This window comes from Pagrus major, chromosome 6, assembly GCF_040436345.1.
Source record: "Pagrus major chromosome 6, Pma_NU_1.0".
Lineage (NCBI taxonomy): Eukaryota > Metazoa > Chordata > Actinopteri > Spariformes > Sparidae > Pagrus > Pagrus major.
Genome location: NC_133220.1, coordinates 16,183,090 through 16,200,952, shown reverse-complemented (window position 1 = coordinate 16,200,952; position 17,863 = coordinate 16,183,090). Strand labels below are relative to the sequence as shown.

At 41.1% G+C, this 17,863-nt stretch overlaps 1 protein-coding gene across 1 annotated transcript in view; it reads right to left on the bottom strand.

Annotated features, from left to right (window-relative positions):
* foxj3 (forkhead box J3) overlaps nucleotides 1-17,404 on the bottom strand; it is an 80,335-nt gene extending 62,931 nt beyond the window's left edge. The window contains exon 1 of the mRNA XM_073468800.1: nucleotides 17,108-17,404. The gene's annotated coding sequence lies outside the window, so the exon portion shown is untranslated. The remainder of the gene's footprint in view (nucleotides 1-17,107) is intronic.
* Between the last annotated feature and the right edge of the window lie 459 nt (nucleotides 17,405-17,863).

Genomic DNA, 17,863 nt, shown 5'->3' with positions numbered 1-17,863 from the left:
GGTTAATTTTTTTATTCAAAGGAGATACCATTGCTATAGCACAACAGCTTCGTGAAAAATAAGAGCAACACATTTGTGATAGAAACTATAAATTTTAGGGCTGTTACTAATGGTTATTTTCATTATTGATTCATCTGCTGGCTATTTTCTTGACACACTAATCAATTAATCATTTGGTCCATAAAACAGCGAAAAATACCTCTCTATATTTTCACAAGGACAAAGGCAGTTTCATCAGAATTCGTATATGTTTGACAAACCATGCAAAAACGTTTGACATTTTTGCATAAAAAGTGACTTAAATGATTAATCGAATATCAAAACAGTTACTGATTAATTTTTCTGTTAATCAATAATCACTTAATGTAGCAGCTCTAAAAGATATTAACACTTATTTTGCAGTTGCAAATCTTTGTATAAGGTGAAGTGGTGAATTGTAAACATTACTGATGTTTTGTAAAGGTGTCTTATAAGGGATAAGGAATGGGTCACAGTGCGGCAAGACGCTTAAATAAATTCAATCAATGCGTCCATGATCAAACATGGATAAAGATAATGTGTCTTTCAGTAGCTTCAAAAAGGTTGCCTATCCCACCAAGACCGTTCAAATCAAACGCAGTGAAGTACAACATACAAAACACTATGGTGGTCCTTGAATATCAGTACTTCCCTCCAGTGTGAAGAAGCAGTCAGGCAGCAGTCAGAGAGTGATGTCAGATGGGAGGAGAGAGCAGAAGGAAATTCTGTACTACTATTGTGAAATTGGCTGCGGTGTTTCCAATGGGGAACTCTAATTTCAGAGGAGGAAGGTGAGGGCGCTGTGTGGGCAGATGACATTTTATTCTGCTCTCTAGCATAATATTGGCCATGATGGGTCAACCGCTCGCTCGCAACTTAACATTGATTAAGTCAGTTACACAAATACACACACAAAAAAGTACATGAGCAACACTGATCGGTTTATTGTCCAGTCTGTCAGATACTACTTTATCTGCACGTGTCAAATTAGGGCTGCAAAAGCCCAATATCATTTCTTACATCTTCAAATGCCTGATCTGTCTAGCCTAACAGCCCACAACTCAAATACATTCAGTTTACCATCATATCACAAAGAAAAGCAGAAATCAAACAATTAACAAATTTTTGCAGCTCTGTGTCGCATGCAATAATGCACCCGGATATTTACCCACAGGCCTTTTCAGCCACAGTGACACAGTCCCCCAAGTACTACTTTCTACTGGTCCAAAATCTGCATAGAGTTTACAGTTCAAGATGTTTTTCCAGTCAAACACAGGCCTCAGGCTACTACAACTGTGTACAGCATTCATTCAGATAGCAAAGACAGCACTGGCATCAATATAAGATATAAAAACCTAAAATTGCTTTTAATGTTACTGATGAACAATGGTGTAGCTGACTGGTTAAAAAAGGTAGATGAGAAACAGGAAAATAAGCAAAGGACAGCAAGTCAGAGAAACTAAAAATTAACTTTACTTGTCAATTGTTTCTGTGTAATCAAATGAGAAAAATAACCCCAAAAACACAGAGTAGATCCTCTTATTTTGGTTTCTGTTTCTTTCCCCCTCTGCACATCTAGTTTCAAACATATGTCATACAACAGCACATTACAAGGAAAAACACGTTGTTGTCCCAGACGAAGCTTTTTAATCCATTATCAGTCTAATTTGCCTAATCTTCATGGTTCTTGAAATGTGGTGTATAATGTACTAAAGGATTCTTACTTTTAGACCTTGGAGCTTACAGTTTCTGTGTCTATTTGGGTGAAAAAAAGCCCTATTACAATACTCCCTGAATAGTTAAAGGCCCCATGACATATTGTAGGTCTCAACTTATGCGAAGAGGTTGTTAACCCCCCATCGATCTGCAGAGCTCATCAAAAGTCTTGAGTGCTTTACATTATTGGATGTAGACAGAAGCCAAACCATCCCAACATTGAGTGGGGATTTAATTCTTTATGAGCGAATAAAATCACATCGGCACAGCTATTGGACAGCCCCGCGCAGACTAATGGGGTCCACGACAGACTTCACAGACTGCAGAGTGGATGGCAGGTGAAATATAGCACTGTATTTACCCACCTCCATTAATTATGAGAACTAGTATTCAGTTTATAAAGGTCAAAAAAGGATCTGAGGATACTGTCACTCAAATGTTTTGTTGCTGTGATAACTTAACATGTTACCTCTTTGTAGTAAACTGTAAACCTCCACACATTCACAAACCTCAGAATTACATCAACAACAAGCATTTGAGGATGCTTCACTTTCAGCAGAATCCGTACAAATGCCTCATTACATTTGCTAACAGTGATGATGATGATGCACTGTGTTTTTTCCCCTTCTTCACACCACGTCTTGCTGGTGTAAAAGATAAGGCTAATTAATGTGGCACCATTTGCATCTTTACCACGATGTCTCAACAGCGAAGGGAAGAAAGCAGCCGCGGCGGGCTAATGAATGTTTGATTTGAGAGGGAAGACTTCCTGTCACTTCCAACGCTCCTGACAAAACCCTCTCCTAAACCCCTTAAATTCTTGTGCTCCGCTATCTGGCTCGGCTGTCGGCGTCTCACCTTTTTCCTCCACCTTCCCTTTCTCCACTTTAAATTCCTGAGTTCATCCCCCTCGTCGTCGTCCCCCTCCCCACTACCACCACCACCACCACCACCACCACACAGGCTGCGCTCATTACAGTGGATTTGCATGTCTGCTCCAGAGCAGTATGAGAGGAGATGAAACAGAACTCCCAGTGGCTGCCTCTGCAGAGCTTCACTCATCTGACAGAAAGAGCTCCACCTTGGGCCCCAGACACAGCCAGCAAACAAATGCAGGCTTCTTAAACAGGCCATACACACACACACACACACACACACACACACACACACACACACACAACCACACACACACACACACACACAACCACACACACACACACACACACATATATACATACGCAAACAACACAAAGATACTCCGCCAGAAAGAATTTACACTGCACAGTATTCGGTTTAAATATATCTATATGCAGGAAATAAATTGAAAAACAGAAGTCTACCTTCCAGCACATTGCTCCCTTCCCTGTGCATTTACAATCAAGCCCGCTGAGCTGTTATGTTACTGTGTCGTCAGACTCTGTTCCCACTGAGAGATCATACACCTACCACTGATGACCATCTTTCTTTATGTGCAAGTCACGGTCTTCACCAACCTGATTTTACTGCAGTCAAATTTGTGAGACAGCTTTGTCTGGGGATCATTCAAAAATCCAGACAAAATTCTACCCATTATGAAATCACTTTAGTAACTTCATCTGTCCCAGTGTACGCACTTCTTTTGTTCTAAGATAATGTAATGACTAGTCCACCAGCTGTTTTATTTGGTTGGTTCCAGCTTTTCAAACAAGGGTTTGTCAGACAAAATACGCAACTTGAGGACATTACTCTGGTCTCAGGGAAAATGATGTGGGCATGGTTTACTATTTTCTCACATTTTTATAGACTAAACTACCTATTTACCAAAAAATAACTGACAGATTATCTATTTCTAACCATAAATGACAAGGTGTTAGTAAAACAATTAAAAATAATTCAATCCAATAGGATAAACATTTGTTTAACTTCATAGTAGAGCTGCATCAATTAGGTGATTAACCGATTAGTCCATCCAAAAACAAATAATTGCTAAGTATTTTGATAATCGATTAATTAGTTTAGTTCCAATCTTTCAAACGTTTGCTTCTTCTAGCTTCTTAAAAAGTAAGGCTTTGCTGATTTTCTTGGTCATTTATGATTGTAAATAAAGAATTTTAGGGTTTTGGACTGTTGTTTGAGCAAAAGAAGCAATTGGAAGATGTCACCTTGGGCTTTGGACTAAACAATTAATCTGTTAAGTGTGATAATAATCAGCAGACTAATAGATCATGAAAGTAACTTGCAGTTGCACACCTTCTTCATATTGTGATTTTGAATACTTAATAAATATTCTGATATAAATTCTGTCCATAATCACCTCAGATCTAAAAAGGAGCATGGACGATGAGATGAGACCATGATAAAAGGTCCCTATTTCTTGTGAAGGGCTCTAGTCGGAGCAAAGATGGGGTCATCATCCTGAGAGCCACAGTCAATTCATCCAACTTTTATTAACTACAGCAAGGTACCAGCATGTAAAAACATTTCTGAAAGAATAACCGACTGGCCATTTCCCTTTTTTATGATCAGTTGGAGTGAGAAGAGGAGGCGTTTAAAATCATCATCTTCATTTTTAGTACAAGTTGGTAGATTGGTTTTCTTCAAACATGCAAGTGTGAAAATGAACACATTCTGGTACTACCACATGCTCTGTCACAACTGCAAAATTAACCATGAGCACAAATAACGTGGCAGTTTCTATGTCAGCAATGGCTAAATGTCACACTTGACTGAGCAAAACCACAAAAAGGGGAAAATGTGCGTGTTTCGTTTTTGGTCCCTTTTAAATTAGGTGCTTTTGTTCAGGATGACTCCCTTTGTGAAAGTGTTGCTACACGCGTCGTGAGTCACCATGAAAGAGAAGTGCGGAGAGACCCATACCGTACATACTCCTGACCTGACCCATATTGTTCCACACTGACCACTGACCTCACTTTGGTTAAACAACTCAAAGCCTCGATGACATGCAAACTATGGAGTATAAAGGTTGAATTTTTCTTTTTTAAAGTTTGACTTATTTATATCCTGGCCATATCTTTTTTATATAAAAAACAAAACGCATTTTGCTGCAATGAATAGTCTAATTCTGCAGTTTGAAATGCATTTATTGCATCATATCGGCAAGGAAGATCCTGCTCAGTCCACTATGACTCATAAGTGTGTGATGGCTTACTAAGCAGACATAAAAATAAAGAAATAAAAAATGAGAACTTGGACATTAGTTTAAATTCAACACTTTCAGATCCATATTCTCGAAAAACTGCATGATTGGGCATTACTAGAATGAGAATCGATACATTCAAATACATTACTACTACTGTATTTGAGCATATTCAAATAAATAAGGAACGAGTAATTATTGCAAAATAAGGCACAGCCGGGTTGATTTAAGGCCCCAGCACAAAGCAAGGGGTTGCTGGCTCCTTAAACATTTTCTACTTATCTCTAATTATTTTTAAGACAATCTTCTGACAAAGAACTGTCTAGCAGACATATCAACACAGGGTAACACAGGTCTTTTTGGAAACACACAGTATCACAAATAAATCTAAACACAAATGAACAAACTTGTAGGGTGAGTTGCTGTGAAACCGCAAGCTGTTGTGCAGACATAAATTCCCTGCCTGAAAGTTTTTTTTTTGCAGTGCTTGCGCTGTCACTACGAAGGTGGTGACGGTGATGGTTGGGGCGGTGTTGACGTCATAAGAACCCTAGTTACACCACAGCAACAGACTACAACCAAACATGTGATTCCCTCAAACTCAAACTGAACTTTAGGTGTTATGCCTACTCTTCTCTAGATCTTTCTGATCTGTTGAAAGTTGAATTTTCTTATTAAGCTACACATATCTACCTAGCCATAGCCATAACCATTAAGACCATTTAAAATAAATGCCTCAAAATAACTTACTGTATGAGACATAGGATTATAGTTCAAATATCGCTAGTTCTATAAAACTAATAAATCCTTAAATTTTTATTGAGGTTAATTTTGGCGTTTAAGATGTGTTTATTATTGCACCCTATTACATACCTTACAGTGTTATGATTAATTAACTAAGTTGTTTGTCGCTACAGTGTTTCCTATAACTCAATATATTTAGTAAAGTTGAGAATATCATAATTTGAATCTGTACTTTAAGATTATATGACAACAGGCTGAGTGCCACGAAATCATTTCCTATATACAGCTCTCTGTATAATGCAGTTCAGTTCAACAGCACCACTGACTACATCCTTCAAAAATTACCAGAGTAAATTCCAAAGTTGAATCAACACAACTCCAGAACAGTTTCAACAAAAAATTAACATAGGAATGTTTTGCAGGATTGCTATATTAGACTGCATTGGTTTTAGCTAGCAGTTTCTGTAGTGATGCACAGGACAAGAAACTTTGTCTAAAACCGGACAGTATGTTCTATATTTTACAATAATCATCGAAGATCATACGACCAAAGCTAGAGGCTCAAGCTCCATATAGTGAAGCACAATAAAAATCAACTGACATTAGGACTATAGTACCATCTCCAAATATGTCTCCAAAGCCTGAAATAAAATTGCACCCAAATTCAGATATTAAGCTGGTGACAGAGATGATTCTAGTCAAGAGGTACTGAAGTAGTCACAGCCATTTGTACCTATATTATGCCAGCTGTCATCAAGGCTGCAGCTGATGATTATTTTCATTATAGATTATTATTCTGCTGATTATTCTCAAGATTAATTGATCAGTTGGTTAGTACAGAAAATGTAAAATCTGCTTCTTATGTCTAACCAGCAGTACAAAACCCAAAAGCTCTTCATTTACTATCATAAATGACAAAGAAAAGCAGCAATTCCGATTTTTGCTTAGAAAAGACAAACGATTAATTGATAATCAAAATTGAGTGATCTTTACAGCTCTATAGGACATATTTAAATTGTTTGCTTGTGAATACAATGGGACACTATATCACTTCATGTTCATTATCAAGCACTGTGTTTGAGCTCTACTTAAAATGCAACTAAAAATGTGACTTTTGCAACTCGTTCCAGCTTTGCATGCCTTGTGACTGAAAAACATGTTTGTGGTTCTGTGTCAAATAATGTGTGTAGTGCCGTAGTGTATTTTTGGGTGTGACCAGATTTTGTGCAGGACCCAGTAACAGAAAGACATAAGTATGACCAGTGTTGGTCTGTAGCTGTGCTTCTTGGTTCAGTAGCAATATTCTTGCAACCAACCAATTAGTATATACAAGGACATGCATTTGTACTAGACAGAGCATATAGTACTGTATATAGGCGTGCCACTGAACTGGGAAATTTCATGCTTGGTCTTTACAAAAGGTACCAGGAGGATTTCAGTGAAAGCAAAATGTTTGATAACAACAAAAAGGAAAATCAAAATGCCTGAGTGGTGGTCAAAGTGGTTCACCACTGGGACCTCTTAAAAAGAAGCAAAAACATGACAAAATTCATTGGAGAAAAGACAAGATAAAAAAAGAGGTTTCAAAAAGGCAGTCATTTCGGACGGCTAAATAGGGATTATCAGGCATAAACCCGAGCAGCAATCAGCATTAAGCAAAGACTTAATAATTTGTTCCTCTCCAATTATAGTCACTTTTGTCAGAGCATCATTTTGAATTTCTTTGACTGGACTCACACAAAAAGGCAGAAAGCAGAGCACTGTGAGTTGTCTGCACAACTAAGCTGGAGTGTGGCCACGCTGTACAGTGCACATTAAGTCATTAAAGTCCCCATGCTCACACAGTCCCTCCCTAACCCCCCACTGTAGACACCAGAACCCCCCCCCCCAAGCATCAAGTCTTTCAGACCAAACGCTGCTTTCTGCATCTTAATAAGAGGAGGGAAACTAGAAGGGAAGTGAAGGCATGGCAGTCTTTTAGAGGAAGCCGAATAAATGACTGAACACACACCCTGGGGCGGGCATGCCGGGGGGTTTCCAGGAGGTCGAGGCGAGCGGGGCCAATCGTGTCAAGACGAAGGCGGCAGACTAAAACAAAACTGACATATCAAAGCAGCCAAGTCTTGTAGAAGGGAAAAGAGCAGCCAAGACACCACATTCAACTGCACAGCTTGTTTCTGCTTCAATGAGAGACAACACGACCAAAAAACGGCAATTAGCGATTAAAGTGGAAATTCCATCCGCTGCAAAGCGGCATCTTTTTCCAATCAAAAACCGACTAAAGCCATCAAACCATCTGAGTGATCATATGGCTTTTGATCCCAGCCTTGTTTTCTTTTCAGAGGTAGGCATACTGTAAACCACGCATTTGTGAGACTGCTTCTGTACCGAAACTTTTTTATCTCCCGTCCTAATCCGTACAATATTAAAGAGCAACTGTTCAAACTTTACCTCGACAGTACAGCCAAAACTCTATCATTACCAAAACAAACTGACTAGGCCTTCAGGCGACTTTCACTGATTCACGCAGATAAATGCTTTGTCTACACGCAGAAACCATAATCTCTGACAACCTGGATAAACTGGGAATGTGGAGTATAAAAGCACACAGATATTGCAGGATTATGGAAGCACTTAAATGAGTTATATTTTTAAATTGGCTTGATGAGAGCCATTGTGGCCTTAAACTCAGTTTGCTTCTAATGAGATATCAAAGCTCAACTGTTTACTATGTATCTTCTTTCCTTGTGATAATGAAGGGAATCCTCTGAGGTGGCAGCCGTGCTGACACAGCCTTTAGGTCCTTAAATCCAAAAATGGGTGCATTAAGTGCATTTTAATTGACTTATATTTACCCACTGTATTGTCTTGCAAATAAAAAAGATCTTCTGGCACTCCTAGAAGACTTAAAAAGTAGGTCACTCAGTCTCCTGTGAGTCATAGATTTTGGCAGGGGACCAAGCAGAGCAGGTATGGGGGAGAGAGAGAGAGAGAGAGAGAGAGAGAGCTGACAGGGCCTTAATAGCACTGATACAATTTCATCTGTATTATAAAGATAATCAAGTTTATTTAATACTTTGTGCATTTTGTGGTACAATGTGATAATAAGCAAAATTGGCTGTAGAAGTTTAGGGAATTAAAACCAGAAAACTGGAGTGTTACACACTTAACTGTATCATAAATTTACACAACCGCAGTTATATTGTAGTCGGGCCTCCGGAGGAACATTTCAGCCTAGTAACTGCATGCAAACTCCTCTACAGTCTTTTCATCCCACCATATAAATTTCCTTCAGTAAGCCAGAGACAGATTTCTCACATTGCAGGTGCAGTCTCGTTCCTCTCCAGAGCCGAGGCCCCAGGCTTTCCTCCCAGGGCCACGGCACCTTGGCAGAGTGGCTGACTTGTGGGGTCAGAGCTGGGCCTGAGATTCCCAAACAGTTACTTTTTGAAGGCAGTGACTCAGCCTGGTCAAAGCCGTCACTCACACAGCCACCTAGGGACAACCGCAGTTTGAGCTGGCGCTGATATGCACGTCTCATGCCCTGTGACCAACACACCGATACTTTCTTCATTCCATTGAGCAACTGGCACAGACCACGTCCCCTTAGCCATTGAGCCCCTCCTCCAGCTAACCTCACCGCCCTCTCATTCATCCACCCTGAGGGAGAGGCATGCAGGCCAGAGGAAGTATGACTCATCTGAGTAACAAGATGCATTCTTCTGAATTCTCTACAGACGTGTTGTTTGCTAAGTGAAGAGCACAGGAGAGTATGGCGCAGAGAGAGATAAAGAAAAAGAAGTAGAAAACGGCAATCAAGAGGCTGACTACGTGTGAGAGGAAGAAAGAGGGATGGGGTGGGAATAATGGGGCAAGAGCGAGTCATCAGTTGTGTGGGTTCCCTGGTCCACACAGATCAACATTTCCTCCAACTCCACAGAGAGAATCCTTGGCTTCTGTTAGGGGTTTTCTGAATCACAGATGGAGACTCCAAGTACTACATCTAAGGCTAATCCATCAGGTTTCACACTGAAAAAAAGCGACAAATGATGACAACAGAGAGGTTTTGACATGCGATTCTGCTGAGCACGCAGAGGACTATGAGCCATAAGACAGAAGTGTTAAATCATCAGGTCTAACAAGTCCACCACAACTCCTTCCCAACTAACACCACATCTGCACAACCTGGCACTCGCCCCTACAGATCATGAGCTTCACACACACCGCATCACACACAGTCTCCAACTTCTACATGAAGCTATTTCTGGAGCAGCCCACATTAACAATGTCTGAAATCACAACGCAAATGAAGAAGCTGCGCACGGCCTCTAGGTCTGGTCAACTGACACACACGAGTCTCCCACCAGTCAGCAGAGGATGAACTTGAGCGATGTGTCAGTCAACCACATCCTAAAGACTCCACTATTTAACCTCACTAAGCAGGCTTAGGACTGGGTGCTTAATTAAACCTGACCCTCTCTGACTTTCCTCTCTGAGTCTGTAGACTGACACTCAGACATGTGAAGGATTCTTCAGTGTTACTTCAATGCTGCACACAGTACACACCTATAAGCCAATAAGCATATGTTGCCTGCCATTAGGGATGCACCGATTGTGAAATTCTGGGCTGATGTTTGAGATAACAAATTTGGCAACAGCCGATACTGATTCTAGAGCAGCAACAATTAGCTGATTAATAGTCAGTTGACAGAAAGTTGAGACCTATTCCAGTCATTTTTCAAGCAAAAATTAGTAAATGTTAGGTTTCCTGTTTTTCTTTATCCTTTATCATAATAAATGAAGAGTCTTTGGGTTTTAGACTGGTGGTTGGGGACAAAAAAGCCATTTGAAGACATCACTTTGGGCTCTGGGAAACTGTGATGAGCATTTTCCAGATTTTTTGACATTTTATAGACTTAATGATTAATCATGAAAGTAATCAGCTGATTAATCAATAATGAAAATAAATAATTTTTCTTTGTTGTTGTTAATTTTGTTTTTGCTGCAACTTATTTCCCCTTTTGTGCCATGAAAAATCAAAATCTTCATTTTATTAAAAAAAACGGAACTGTTCTAAGGTCATTCAATCCTTCATTACCATGTTTTTGAGCACATATTCAATGGTACCAATTTATGAAATAACCTTTAATATAACCTTTCAATGAAAAAGAGTTTTTGAAAAGTAACTCCTTCAAAAGCCTTTCTAACCTGCAATACAACTACCTACTCAATGACAAGAATGTTTCAGTACTTACACAGCTTTACACACTGACAGCAGGGATTTCACAAGCCAGCCAGCGAGCTCATGAATTCACCAGCGCACAATTAATGTGAAATAACAGATAAAGATCACCCACTGCTATCAATGATTTTCATCTTACTTCCCAATAGAAGTCAACAAGGCAAATATCGGCTGATACCGACGTTTGGCTGATCTATCGGTGCATCCTTAGCAGACATTTTTGCAACTCGCATTGCACACCTCCTTTACGGATACTAATACTTCTGCAGTACACAAGCAAACACATTTTACAAAAGAGAAAATGCCACCAACATCCCTGACCATCTTCAACAGGTGATTTAAATACTTTATAAGACAGGGGTAGCCAAAAAGCAATAATTATTGCATTGTTTAGTGTTAAGAGGCCAAATTTACTGCATCCATGCTCAGATTATGAAAAATAATTCATAATTAGGGATCCTAAATATTTAAAGTAGTTTTACCTCATAAAATATAAAAAATGTCACAAGCAGTGAGATATATTTTGATTTTGAAAAATTAATTTATATATTTTTTCTTCACTAGAAACATCTGGTGGGCCAAATCAAACCAACTTTCCTTCACTTTGGTGCCACTCCGTTGCTGTAAATTTGTAGCCGACAAGACAGCCCGTTACCCCCACATCTCTTTGAATCAAGAGTCAGTACATCTAACGTTCTGGTGAACTGTACAACATCCAGTGTTTACCTCATAAACATGCACCAACCACTGCCTCACAGAGCAGTGAGATTATCATATTCATTCAGTTCTGGTTTATTCCAGACTCTACACTTGTCATCGTCATGGTATCACTTTTAAATTACAGTAAAACGCATGCAGGCCACAGAAGGAAGCTGAAGGTAACATTTGGGACTAGAATGTCATCAAATTGTCATTTCTCAATGAGATTTTAGTACAGGAGCTGTTATCTGTCATAAATAACAGCTCCGTGGCTGCTAATCTGCAGACAGAGCTGCCCGCTGTTGGTGCTCCCGTTTTAGCTTCAAATTTTCCCCAGTCAAAACTGACAGAACACCCCTCATCTTCTACATAAATACTGTCTCTGGGTATTCTGCCATTTATACCTGGAAGTGTATTTTGTATCTGCCACAGGAGCCACTGTAATGATTAAAACAGATACCAAATAGTACGTTGAAAGCCCGGTTCTTATTACTTAAGCTGTGTCAGCTTAGCGAGCTTCTCTCCCTGCACACAGCTCGAAAGTCTCCTCAGAGTGTGAATCATATAAGCATATCAATTGCTTCTACTGAGTGAGGAACAAAAAAGCTTAAGAGAAATACACTGATACTGAGGGCCTATCAAAACTCAAGGACAAAGCACACAATATGATGAATTATTAAATCCTTCAAGGCACAGAAAAGTCAAGACAGTCTTATTCATTAGGACTTGGTTATTCACTGTAAAATCTCAAAAGACACAGATATGTACATTGCATTTACTCTGAAAACTTTAGTCTTACATGTCATTAAGCAGCACATTAACTTCCCTTTAATAGAGGGGATTGGTAGGATTTTGTTAATGTACGTTTTCCAGTTCCTAGACTTGAACTTCATGCAAATATAAGATCAAACCAAACAGTCATAATAGACACTTGCCATGAAATTTATTAGTCTTTTTGCCACCACAAAGCTGGAATGAGTCACAGAAACCACCATGAGCTGCAGGAGCCGCCAATCCCCCACCAACCCCCACTCCTCCCTCTTCTCCTACACTTTCTAAACTTACCCAGCAAGCTCTGGTGTGGGTAGTTACAGTACTTCCCCTGTAGAGAGTAGGGCCCTGATTAGTCAGACTGAGGACATAAATGGCTAAACACTTTCAGATAAAACATATATCCGAGCACATGTGCCGATAACATTAGGCAACGAACCAGTTGAATTAAACATCACATACCTCCCTCACTGATTCATGTCCACACGCAACCCCAACTCAGGACGTGAATCGAAGCATATAGGACTAGTTTGCTGACAGAATCAACTCAATAGACTGGGAGGAGGTGGGATGAGGAGAACTAGGCAGTGTATTGCTGGATGAATAAAAAATGAAAGTGTAGTGCTTCAGTAAATTCGCTCTCTCCATCCCGTGAGGAGGGGTGGGTGGTGAAGGGGTGGTGGAGGGGTGGTGACGGTGGAGTAGAGACTCGTTTGAAAACTGAACCAGTGCTGCATTCCCACATCCACCCGTATCCAGCGAGGGGCTCTTTAAAAATTCATTAATTTACAGCAAAAATAGATTAAAGCACCCAGCTGAGCAAAACTCAAAATTTGGCTCCTGAATAACATTAATGATAAAACATCTCCCTCAAGCTCAGGGGGTTTTGCCTGAAGAAAGAGTGCTGCCTTTTTTCACCTTACAGCACCTTGAGAATAATTTATTTTCAATCATTACTAAAATAATGCATTTCTAATTGTCATTTTTAATTACGCCTTTCTTCGGGTGAAAAAAAAAGGAGCTGTGCAAAAACCTGCAGAAACTAATTAAAATCCATCCAAGGATCTGCCATTCCCATGATGCCATGCCAATGTCATTCTATTCACCATTTGATATCTCAGCTACAGAGACTCAATGACAGCTGCTCCAGGCCCCAAAAAACGCCTAGAACTGCAGTTACAGTAATTGCTCTGGCCAGCACTAAATGAGGTTCACTTAAGTGCAATTATCCCCCTCTGATCTCTCACATAAAGAGACTTCTTTAACATGGAGAAGTGGGCTCACACAATGTGACTGCAAACAAGATTCAAATTGGAATCAGGGAGGCATTTCCAGCAGATGAATGGCTTCATAGCTCATCTGCATTCTAGTGATGCACAGCGTTGCTAATGAAGACTGAGCCAGTCCCTTCTCACCAACACGGCTTCCATGAGAGCAAAACTTCACTCTGGATATAAGCAGAGTACGGGGAGAAATTTCCAACAAATCTGGCCAGTCATTTGGCTCTGGCTGCATTAGAGGACAACCGAGCCTCCACGCAGAGTCAACAGCTGCTGAGAAGAAAAGGAAGTTCCTGTCTTTTTTTTTTCTTTTTTTTTGTAAAATCCAAGGTGAAAAACGCAGTGAAGGACAAGATGATGGGCGATGGAGGGAAGAGAAAGAAACTCCAACCTAAAATAACTTCACATCTCAAAACAGAGAGGAATTGAAACAAGCCCACTTTGGATTTGGACCAAAAATAAGTCATCATAAAAATACTAAACAGAGGCCTTTGACCAACGGCATCACCACTACACCATGCCAAAAAAATATATCAGCCGTCCTCATGAATAAATTGCCATCTGCCAATCGCATAACACAATAGGTTTTCAGCCTGAGGGGTAAGATGTGGCCGTCTAATAGGGGTTGCTACAGAGGGTACCTGTTGGGTGCTGTCCAACTAAACAGGGTGGTGAGGAGGAGGGGCTGTGATGGGCATTCATGTTGCCACAGGCTCAACTACCACCAGGAGTCTGATAACTGCATCTCACGGATGGCCATTTGAATAATCACTTCAACAAGGGGAGAAATTAAAAAGCCTCTCAGTGAGACGGGGCAAGGCACAAGGCCACATCCTGAATTCCAAATGAGGAGCTTGTAGTCAAAAAGCAGAAACCGGCTCTAAATTCATTCTACTTTCAGGCTTACTGACCCTTGACATCTCTCCAAATTAGCCCCATATCATGTCATTATTCTGTTTAATCTATTAAATTATACACCATCACCCCCAAGCTGAACATTATCTGTGACACAATGATGAGATGTCAATATTTGTTTACACGTAGTTACTCTTTGTTCCTTGTCTCTAACAGATGATCACAAAGTCATTTTTCTTCAGAGATGATAGGGGAATGTGCTTCCAGTGCTGTACACACACACACACGCAGAACACAGGAAGACCTTGGAGAAGTAAGGTGTCATGTTTTTAAACCATTAGGCAATAGACTTCTTAAAAGACTGCTGCAGGCTAAAACCACCATTAAAGAGAAGCTGTATCACATCCTCCTATTCACATTTTAAATGGTTACTGTGTGAAGAAACAGATGTGTAAACTTCTCTATACATTCTTTACACCTACTCAGTTCATTCATCAGAAAGCTGATTGTTTTCTAATAGAAGGGATTACTAATTCTGCTCATTGTGATTTAAGGTAAGATAAGAAGTAACAAAACATGCATAAACAGAAGCCTTTAAGTCTGAGCCAGCAGAACATCTTCAGTCATGAACGAAACTGAACAACCACATTGCTCATACACAAACAAAATTTGACGGATGCAATAGGAGTGCTCTGAGGAACAAATTTTACAATGTGTGTGCCGTGATTCACATTTCTGCACGCAATCTGAAAAAATAGCACGCATCGGCTGCACTCTACGTCTATTCTTTAACAGCCAGCCAGCAAACAACAGCAAAATGTCACTTCCGCTGTCTATGCCAACTATTCTGCAGCTGTATTTCATATGGCTGTTACATCTGATGCAAGTTATTGAATGTAAAGACAACAGTCTTTGTGAAAAGCTGGATTTCATGAACAGCATTTAGGATCAAAGTACTGCTGGTGAAGGTATTAAGATGTCTTTCAGTGTTAGACCAAGCTAGGGACACTGCAATAAAATGGCAATTAACATAAACTGCACTTGGAGCCTCTTTGGTACAGTTTCATGAATAACTCAGAGAGGAACAGAGAGTACAGTAGCAGAAGACTTCACAGAATGAGACTGTAAAATTCCCAAACAATACGACAAATTTAAACTACTCTGGCTCTGCTTACCTGGATGGAGCAACCTCAAAACCTAAACACCATGTGTCCTCTACAGCTGCATGCACAGATTGCCCCGATCCAGACAGCTCGCTGTAGGCCTGCTATTTAAAGGATGGGTGATTAAGAAGCAAACCAGGTCTGACCTTTGATTGTGGGTGCTGACTAACGCTATGGGCATTTTGTTAGCTGAAGTGGAAGGTCTAGCGGGGTTGGGGGGGAATTTATAATGTTTTGTTTTAGTCATAAATTCAACCTCTTTCTGCTGGTTTTACGACAGAATAAACTCAAGCACGGGAGTATTTGACGATCACTTAATAATTTGCACCTCATTGCACCTCAATCATTAAAATGACAACGTGACTTCATTGATAAAACTTGCACAAGTTGGACAGCGGGGCAAATTAGGAGTTCAGTCATCCATCCACTAATAGAGGCCGTCAGGATAAAGCAAGGGCACTGTTTTGTATACAGCTGCACGCAAATGCCACAGCTGTTTAGTTTAAAGTCGTGGCATTAACTAATCACTGTCTGCCCTGTGCGATCACACACACCAACTGGTGAAACATCAAGGCAAAGGGAAAGCATGCCCTGAGAAATGTCTTGCACACACGACCAAATATTTAACTGCAACACCCGTCTGTGCCATCTCAGGGCAATCCGCAAGGGTATGCCACCACCAGAGGCAAGAGACAGTCCTGGGATCAAATCCAGCAGCATAAAAAAAATCACCTGAAACATGCTTTGCACTTGTTGATTGTCCACCCACATGTCAAGCCTCCTCCTCCTCATACAGGTCGACTGGTTTTACATAAAAGGATCATTATTTTTCCAGAGGAATTTATTAGCCGCCTGAGAAACAGACGATTGACAGACGAGAAAACACACTGCAACAGCTGTGAGTCAAATACCATCAGAGCACGCAGGAAAGCCAAATGACACTGGGTTCATACACACACACACACGCACGCACGCACACACACACACTTCATGCTGGACACACAACGTCTCACATACCAAACAGCTAGCTAACGATAGCTGTTGGAGGGCTGAGATAGGTCATTATATCCACCTAAAGCGAGGAAAACACGCACACACACCTAGTGCTGGCCCAGGGGGAGAGCACCGACAACGCTCAGCTAAAGTTAGCTGGCTACCAAAACTGGCTAGCTAGCTGTCAAAGTTGCCCTGTCAGTTGTCACCGGTTGCACGGCGGTGCTAGCAGGCTAACGCAAGAGCTGTCAACTTGGAGAGTTACAGCAACACGGCCGGGGTGTACTAACACTGACCACAGGGGAAACACAGACTGGCTCCCCGAGAAAAAAGGTGTCCCCGCACGCCCCGCCACAACGAGCGGAAAGCTGTGTGTCAGGGCCTGTTCACCGGGCTCAATCCCCAGAACTTCAGTGCTGCTCACTTCCCCGTTAAAGTCGTCCATTTCGTGGGCCTTAGTTCAACTTCCATGCCCGTGTAGCTCACTTACTCTGGGTGAAAGCTGCTGTGACGGTGGCTCTCTGTAATCCTGACGGTAGTTTCAGAGTAACTGCCCCCTCCCCTTCCTTCCACCTCCTCTTCTTCAGCTAGCGAGGGGCTCCCCAGGAGTGTCCTGTGCTCTTGACGTTATCGTCCTGTGCAAAGAGCCTCTGTAGTCGTAGCTTCGCCGGTGCTGTGCCCGCGGTGCCGTGGCGTCCCTCCTCAGCTTCTCTCCGCCTTCTCCCGTTCGCCTTTCTCTCGGCGGCCGAGCCAACATCCGGGACTCTCCCCCGTTTGGGTTAAGTGCCCGGAACTACTTTCACATACGACGACGCACATGAAGGTGTTTCTTCTCTCTCTCTCTCTCTCTCTCTCTCTCTCTCTCTCTCTCTCTCTCTCTCGCTCTCTCTCTCTCTCTCTCTCTCACCACCCCTTCCGCCACAGAAACTAGCGCGCGGTCAAAAGCACAAGCCCGCAGTGGAAACAGCAGCGGGCGCGCCCACACACGAACCTGCCTGTCAATCAATTGATCAGCAAAACAGCTTTATTGACTGAGCTGAATATTAACCAATGTACCTTCTAGCCTAAAGCATAGCATAATAAAAAACCTTAGAGCTGAAAAGACATGAGTAAAATCACAGAATAAAAGCAGGGGGAAAAAAGGATAGTCCAGATGTGCAGCACTGTCTGATAAGGAGTTTTAATAAATAATAAATAATTTACTGATGCTTTAGTTACAAGACATTAAAAGAACAGTTCAACCTAA